This window comes from Pseudophryne corroboree, chromosome 1, assembly GCF_028390025.1.
Source record: "Pseudophryne corroboree isolate aPseCor3 chromosome 1, aPseCor3.hap2, whole genome shotgun sequence".
Classification (NCBI taxonomy): domain Eukaryota; kingdom Metazoa; phylum Chordata; class Amphibia; order Anura; family Myobatrachidae; genus Pseudophryne; species Pseudophryne corroboree.
Window position 1 is genome coordinate 441444141 of NC_086444.1, and position 8476 is coordinate 441452616.

The window sequence follows — 8476 nt, forward strand, 5'->3', positions numbered from 1 at the left end:
CTGTAGTCATAACAGAGGTACGTAGGTGAGGTCAATGCAACATGTAATGATACAATCTGAAAAGCAAGCATAACTACAGTACAGCAAGCAATAAAAAGGGTAATATACATTTTTTCTGCAGCAGGGTACACTGGTATCCCACAGGGAATAACATCGGGGGGTGTAGAGTAGGATCTTAATCCGAGGCACCAACAGGCTAAAAGCTTTGACTGTTCCCAAGATGCTCAGTGCCGCCTCCTCTATAACACTGTGGTAGTACAGGGACCCCACTAGACCACCAGGGCAAGGGCACAGGTCGGATTAGGCTATAATCCATTTTATTAAGTACCACAGCACCCGGTGTTGAAGTCCATCAAGAGGATAAGACTCTGGCCTGTAGCCCCTCCCCCAGCCCCTGGGTGCCATTTAGAGTAAATGTCCCGCCCTGGAGCTGCATCTCTCTGTCTCCCTCACTCGCTGTCAGCGTTTGGGTGCCATTACACACAGCTGCGCTGATTCTGGGACTGCTGGGTGATGCCTCTTCTGTAAAGCCGCCTGCATCATCAGCGCTGTGCATTTACAGGACACTTAAGTATTCTACATGTTGTTTAGACAGTGTTAGTTAAGAACAAGTGCATACTTCAGGGTTATTTAGGACAAGTACCCTGTGATATTCATCCAGTTTTTACTGTGCATTGATATATCTGTTTATATACATAGCTTTACTCAGTAATAGTATTGCTAGTCCAGTGCAGTTTTATTGTTTGTCATAATTCCTACATTGTACATGTGACTGTGTGTGTGTGCCTATAGCTGCTGGGTGATTTCTACACCGTGTATCTCACTCCTACTGCTATCCCTATATTCTGTAACCTGAAGGGGCTCCGTGCATCAGGGTTATTAGATAATATAGGTATTTCAAAGGATATACGTATTTTGTATTTTTCTCTGTGTTTTTCAGTCACATCTTACCTCAGAAATCCTCCGGTTTGTGTTAGGTATTATATCTGCTGATATTGTACTGTGTCGCCCATGGTTTACGCTTTCATATTATGTCAGCTACAGGGGGCGATGGGTCTGGGGCTGATTCCGCCATGCGCGGTTATGATGTCCCAGATGCATTTGAGGATAACATGGCTATGGAGGGTTCAGGTTTTGGGGGTTCTGTACCCCCCAGTCAGTTTGTAACAACGGGGGCACATCAGGACCCGCCTTGGTCTGCCTTTTCTAATTTACTGACTAAGCTGGTAACTAGACTTGCACCCCCTATGGGATCTCCTGTGCCTTATCAGCCTTATATGGTCCCTGCGGTTAATCCACCATGGACAGATGCTCTGTCCACTCAGTTATAGCACTTGAATAACTCTTTGGATAAACGTATTCCTGCCCCTCGCCCACCTTAGACTAAACCTAAGAAGTTCTCTAAGCGTGCTGTTACTTCCTCTCAAACCACGCATGTTACGGATACCTCTACTGATGAAGATGGCGTGTATACTGACCCCACAAACTCTGATGGGGAATCTGTTTCACAGGTGGATGTTCCTGATCTATTAGAGGCTATCAGGCTCATTCTTCAGATTGATGATGATCCTGAGTCTGCTACTACTTCTAAGAAACTGGAGAGGTTCAAATGTCAGAAGGTTACTAAATTGGTTTTACCTCATTCTGACCACTTGGTTGACATACGTCAGGAATCCTGGGAGAACCCAGGAAAGAAATTCACCCCACACAATAAGATGCTAGCCTGCGATCCTCTTGCGGCAGAATTGAGTAAATATTGGGAAATGCCACCGCTGGTGGATTCGCAAATCGCTCGGCTGGTGGTGTCATCTGCTCTTCCTGTCACTACTGTCACTTCTCTCAAGGAGCCGATGGATAAGCGTGTGGAGGGCTGCTTAAAAGCTATCTATACCCTTGCAGGGGCTGCGCATAGGCCCACCATTGCGGCTATTTGGGCCGCAGAAGCTATTGAGGCGTGGGCTCAGGAAATAGAGGCTGAGTTTCCGTCCAATTTTTCTGAACATGCCAGACAATGTCTCTCTTATATTGTCACGGCATCTCATTACATTAAAGAAGCAGCTTCAGATGCAGGTGTTCTGGTGGCCAAAGCTGCTACGACATCCATTTTGGCTCGCCGTATTCTCTGGTTGCGGTCCTGGTCAGTGAACTTGGACTCTAAGAATACTCAGGAGGTGCTCCCGTTTAAAGGAAACATCCCCTTTGGTGAGGATCTCAATAAGATTGTCGCTGACTTGGCGTCTGCTAAGAGTGCATGTCTACCTAGTACTACTCCTTTGGCCCCGAAGGCTAAGAGTACTTCCTTTCATTTATTTCGCACACCTGGTAAAACAAAAGGATCAGGCGTACCCGAAACAGTCTTGCACAAGCCCAAGCCTAAATGTGCCTGGGCTGCCCGTCAGCCGGCTTCCAAATCTGACAAGCCTGTGGTATGACGGAGCGGGCCTCCCCCTGGGGGATCCCAGGGTGGGAGGCCGACTTCAACAGTTCACCTAGGTATGGTTGAAGACCACTTCAGATGCTTGGGTATGGGAAGTCATCACTCACGGATACGCTATATCCTTCAAGACACATCCCCCTCCTCGCTGTTGCCTGATGGACATCCCTTCGGATCAGGTGAAGGCAGCAACTCTCCGTTTAGTGATACAATCCCTCCTGGACAACAGAGTGGTAGTACCGGTGACTCTGGCTCAGAGGGGCAGGGGGTACTATTCAACGCTGTTCCTAGTCCCCAAACCGAATGGTTCCTCCAGGCCCATTCTCAACCTCAAATCCTTGAACAAGTTTGTGAGGGTCTCCAAGTTTTGTATGGAGACCCTTCACTCTATTGTCCTGGCTTTGGAACCAGGGGTCTATATGGTATCCCTGGATATACAGGATGCTTACCTGCATATCCCTATTGCCATGTCACATCAGCATTACCTGCGGTTTGCTATTGGCAATCTCCATTACCAATTCCGGGCCTTACCGTTTGGTCTGACCATGGCTCTGCGAATTTCCACCAAGGTCATGGCAGTTATGACAGCTTCACTCCGCCGTCGGGGCATCCAGATCCTACCATATCTGGACGACCTGCTGATCCTGGCCAATTCCCCAGAATTTTTCCTCCAGTCCAGTTTCTGCAAGCCCATGGGTAGCTCATCAGCTGGAAGAATCATCCCTGGTCCCTGCCTAGAGCATGATGTATCTGGGAGCGTTGTTGTACACACACAGCCAGAGGTTGTTTTTGTCACAGGAGAAAGTCCTGAAGCTTCAGGACAAGATACGTTGCTTCCTTTCTCGTCCGTGTGTGTCGATACACTCGGCGATGCATGACTAGGCCTCATAGTGTCGGGTTTCATCATGGTGGAGTATGCTCAATTTCATTCCCGCCCTTTGCAGAAACTGATTCTTGCCAAGTGGGATGGCCTGCCTCACCGGATCAGGTCTCAAATGATCTTCTTGTCTCCGGAGGTCCGTCTGTCACTGACCTGGTGGCTGCAGGACCAACGATTGAGCAGGGGTCGTCCCTTATGGATCTCCAACTGGGTCCTTCTGAGGAAGGATGCCAGTCTGAGGGGTTGGGGTGCGGTGTTGGAGCAACACTCTCTTCAGGGTCGGTGGACCAGGGTGGAGTCACTCCTCCCGATAAACATTCTGGAATTGCGGGCAGTGTTCAATGCTCTGAAACTGGCCCGGCATTTGGTACTGAACAGGCCTGTTCAAGTACAGTCAGACAATGCCACCATGGTGGTATACATAAATCATCAAGGTGGCCACCCGAAGCAGCATGGCAATGATGGAAGTGTCAAAGATTCTTCAATGGGCAGAACGCCATCTGCCAGCCATATTGGCAGTGTTCATTCCGGGGGCCTCAACTAGGAAGCAGACTTCCTCAGTCGTCAGGACGTACACGCCGGAGAGTGGAGCCTTCATCCAGAAGTATATCAACTCCTAGTGGACAAGTGGGGCCTACCAGATGTAGACCTGATGGCGTCTCGACACAATCACAAGGTTCCGATCTTCAGAGCAAGAACAAGGGATCCTCAAGCGGCGTTCATGGATGCACTGGCAATTCCATGGAACTTTCAGCTGCCGTACGTGTTCCCTCCAGTGTCACTCCTGCCCAGAGTAGTGAGGAAGTTCAAGCAAGAAGGAGCAATCCTTCTTCTAATAAATCCAGCGTGGCCCAGACGGCATTGGTTATCAGACCTACAGGGTCTCTTGCTAGAGCGTCCTCTTCTGCTTCCGCAACGACCAGACCTCCTCGTTCAGGGCCCTTGTGTTTACCAGGATTTAAGGTTTTTTTTAGACGGTCATTCAAACTATGTTGAAGGCCCTTAAGCCAGCTTCTTCTCGGATTTACCATAGGGTCTGGAATTCTTACTTTGCTTGGTGCGCATCCAACAATAATGACGTTTATAAGTTTAGTACGGCCAAACTTTTGGCCTTCCTACAACAAGGCCTGGACTTGGGCCTTCGGCTGGCCTCCCTCAAGGTTCATATTTCTGCCTTGTCAGTATGGTATCAGAGAAAAATTGTGATTCTGCCTGATGTTCATAAATTCACTCAGGGTGTTTTATGGATTCAACCTCCCTATGTCCCACCTGTGGCTCCTTGGGATTTGTTGGTGGTTCTGGAGGCTTTGCAAGAGTCCCCATTTGAACCTCTTGAATCTGCGGACCTTAAGTGGCTTTCCCTCATGGTCTTGCTTTTGCTGGCTATTGCCTCTGCTAGACGGGTATCAGATTTGGGTGCCTTGTCTTGTAGGTCCCCCTAACTGATTTTTCACCGTGACCTGGCGGTTCTTCGAACGCGCCATGGTTATCTACCTACGGTGGTGTCTTCTTTCCACCTTAACCAGGATATTGTGGTTCCGACCTTTGTCTCTCCGGATTTATCCTCCAAAGAGCGGTCTTTGGATGTGGTACGGGCTCTCCGTATCTATGTGAAGAGGACAGCCTCCATTAGGAAGTCTGATTCTCTCTTTGTACTGTTTGGTTTTCACAAACGTGGCTGGCCTGCTAACAAGCAGACCTTGGCCAGATGAATTAGAATGGTGATTGCACATGCTTATGTACAGGCTGGCCTTCCAGCTCCTGCTACCATCAAAGCCCATTCTACTCAGTCTGTTGGACCTTCTTGGGCGGCCCGCCGTGGTGCGACACATGAACAATTGTGCAAGGAGGCTACATGGTTCTCAGTGTACACGTTCATAAGGTTCTATGCCTTCGATACTTCTGCCTCCCAGGATCCTTCCTTTGGACGCCGGGTTCTTGTGCCCACTACAGTGCGTCCCCTTCCATAAGGAACTGCTTTAGGACATACCCGATGTTATTCCCTGTGGGATACCAGTGTACCCCGCTGCAGAAAAGGAGATTTATGGTAAGAACTTACCCTTGTTAAATCTCTTTCTGCGAGGTACACTGGATTCAACAGGGTGCCCACCCTGATGCACTTAGCATCATTGGGTTGGTATGGCATTAGCCGCTGATACCTTCTCCTGTCGTGAGAATATGGTGTACGTGGCTACTAACGGTTGTCGTCTCTTTTACCTGCTACTGCATTGGACTGCTTGACAAAACTGAGCTCCTGTTCACGGAGGCGGGGTTATAGAGGAGGCAGCGCTGAGCATCTTGGGAACAGTCAAAGCTTTTAGCCGGTTGGTGCCTCAGATCAAGATCCTACTCTACACCCCTGATGTTATTCCCTGTGGAATCCAGTGTACCTCGCAGAGAGAGATTTAAGAAGGATAAGTTCTTACCATAAATCTACTTTTAGAGAGTGTCATAGAGTCTGCTATAAACTATAGAGAGCATCATAGTGCCCTCCATGCAATAGAAAGAACATTCCAGAGATCAGTATATAATACAGGAGATGTAATTATGTGTGGTTACATTACCTTCCCGTACATCCTGCCCCCTCAGAATCCCAATGGTCGCAATGCTGACCAGCAGGGACTATTACCACTTGTGGGTGTCCATGACACCCATAGAGTGGGAATATGACCATGGCAACTGCAGGTCTACACCAAGCCCACAGTGCGGCGAGTGCAGTGAGCTCACAAGGGGCTTGCTACGCTTCCCTCACCCGCCAGTATTTTGCGGCAGGGATCCCGGCGTTGGGATGCTGACCACCGGGATCCTGAATGCCGGCATCCCGATACATACCCTAATACAGGGAGCATTATAGAGACTGTCATACAATATAGTGGAAATTAGTTAATGCATACAATAGAGAGAGCATTCCAAAGTTCGATAATGAATACAGACAACATGGATCATTTCACAAAACGATATGCAGTACAGAGAGTACTCCAGAGGCTACCATACAATACAGAGAATATTCCAGGGGCTGCCATAAAATACAGAAAACTTCCTAGTGAATGACATAGAATAGAGAGAGCATTTCAAGGATCAATAAACAATACAGATATCATTCCAGTGAATTACATGAAATACAGAGAGCATTCCAGAATATGCCATAAAATGCAGAGAGCATCCCAGAGACAATCACATAATATAAACAGCATTCCATAACCCAACATACAATATAGAACACACTCCATAGACAAATATACAATACAAAGATAATTCCAGATGCAGCATTACACTGCAGTGAGCATTCCAGAGATTTATATACAATATAGGAAACATCCCAGAGACAAATTGTTGCAATACTACCAAAAGTTATGTTTCAAGTACATTTCTCCTTGTTATATACTCCAAAGGCTGATAGCAGATGATAGTATTTACACACGGCAGAATAGCAGACTAGGAGAAAAATCAGATAAGCAGGAGACTGAGATGAGAAAAGGTTGAGGCAAAACAAGACATGATTCATGATAATTCCAGAAGAACATCAGTACACAGTGGGGAAGAGATGAGGCAAGGCTCAATTCAAAGCAAATCTAGAAGCAGTTAAGAATTTAGGGGGATTTGTACTAAGCAGTGAAGAGAGCGGAGAAGTAAGCCAGTGGAGAAGTTGCCCCTGGCAACCAATCACCATTAACGTAACATTTATCATTTGCAAACTTTCAAATTATACAGAGCAGCTGATTGGTTGCCTTCGGCACCTTCTCCACTGGCTCGTTTATCCATGCTTATCACTGCTTAGTACATTTCCCCCCACAGTCAGAAGTCGGTACACAGTGAGGTGGAGATGCGGCATAATTCAAGGGAAATTCAGAAGCGGTCAGAACACAGGCAGACATTGGTACATGGCAGAATTAAGCAAGGCACACTGGGCATCGGAAACAATGAGGCACTGCAGACACCAGGAACTTGATGGAATAACCAAGCACTGAGGCCTAGGACTTAGCATCTTAAATAGGGAGCCGTTTGATTACATAATTGATAGAGAGTGCTAGAGGCCTGCATAATGCATAAAGATGTGCTGCTGGATACGGATACTGGTGGTGCCCCAAGGAGTACCAGGTTAACATTTTGGCAAACTGCTGTGATCAATATACAGTACATAAAAGCTAATCGCCAGCCCTAGACTACCATTGAAAACTGTCCTGGGCCCTGTAATCTGCCATCCTGCTGTGCTCTGGTGAGTTGTTACAGTTGTTACACTTTTATGGGTTGCAGAGGAACTTGGTTACTGAAACATGGTGAAGTCTTTTAGATTTGGACACTATATAAAATTCTGGATGGAGACATTGCATACTACTTAGTAACAAGAGTACCAAGGTAAACTGAGGTCAAAACTGCAGTTTGTGGACATCCTTGTAATGTTAAAATGCAATGAATGAAAATCTTTGCAGTTTTCAGAGGCACAGGGTGGGCCATATTTGTGAACCAATCTACAACCACCAGGATTTCCATGAAACCTGAGTAGTCCTTCCATGTACCTAACAGAATCCATAGGAATTGCAATAAACCTGTAGGAAGAGTATGTGAGGTCTTACTTTGAGTGCAGACCGAACAGGTTGAGAGATAGACAGTTGAGGCCACTTAAAATAGTGGGACACTAATTCTATGGTCTTCTAGAATCCAGGATGCTCGACTGTTTGGCATTATTATATTTCCAAATGATTTCTGAAAGAGTTTCATTCTCTGAGTCCAGAATTTGTTGACAAAGGGCATCAGCCTTTTTATGTTGTGAAAACAACCAAAATGTTACCACAGTATTAAAATGTGAAAAGAACAGCACCTGGCATGCTTGTTTGGAGTTGAGTCTTCAAGTATTCCAGAGCCTTATGATTTGTAAAGATGCTATTTGATTCAAAGTCCCTTCCAAAAGATGCCACTTTTTTCAGACTACTTACCTGCCAGGTGTCGGGATTCTGACTGCTCTGATCCCGACACAATCCTGCTGCCATACTATTAATACACTGAACTGTTCTACTTAATGCTTCTCACTTGTATTAATGTTTTCTGATGGGCGTGAGTGACCAGCTGAACCCTAAATGAATTCTGATACTGCTTGTAAGGATTCCCCCATAATGACTGCTGACTGCTCGCAATATAACAAAATAATTTACTGCAGAAAGATA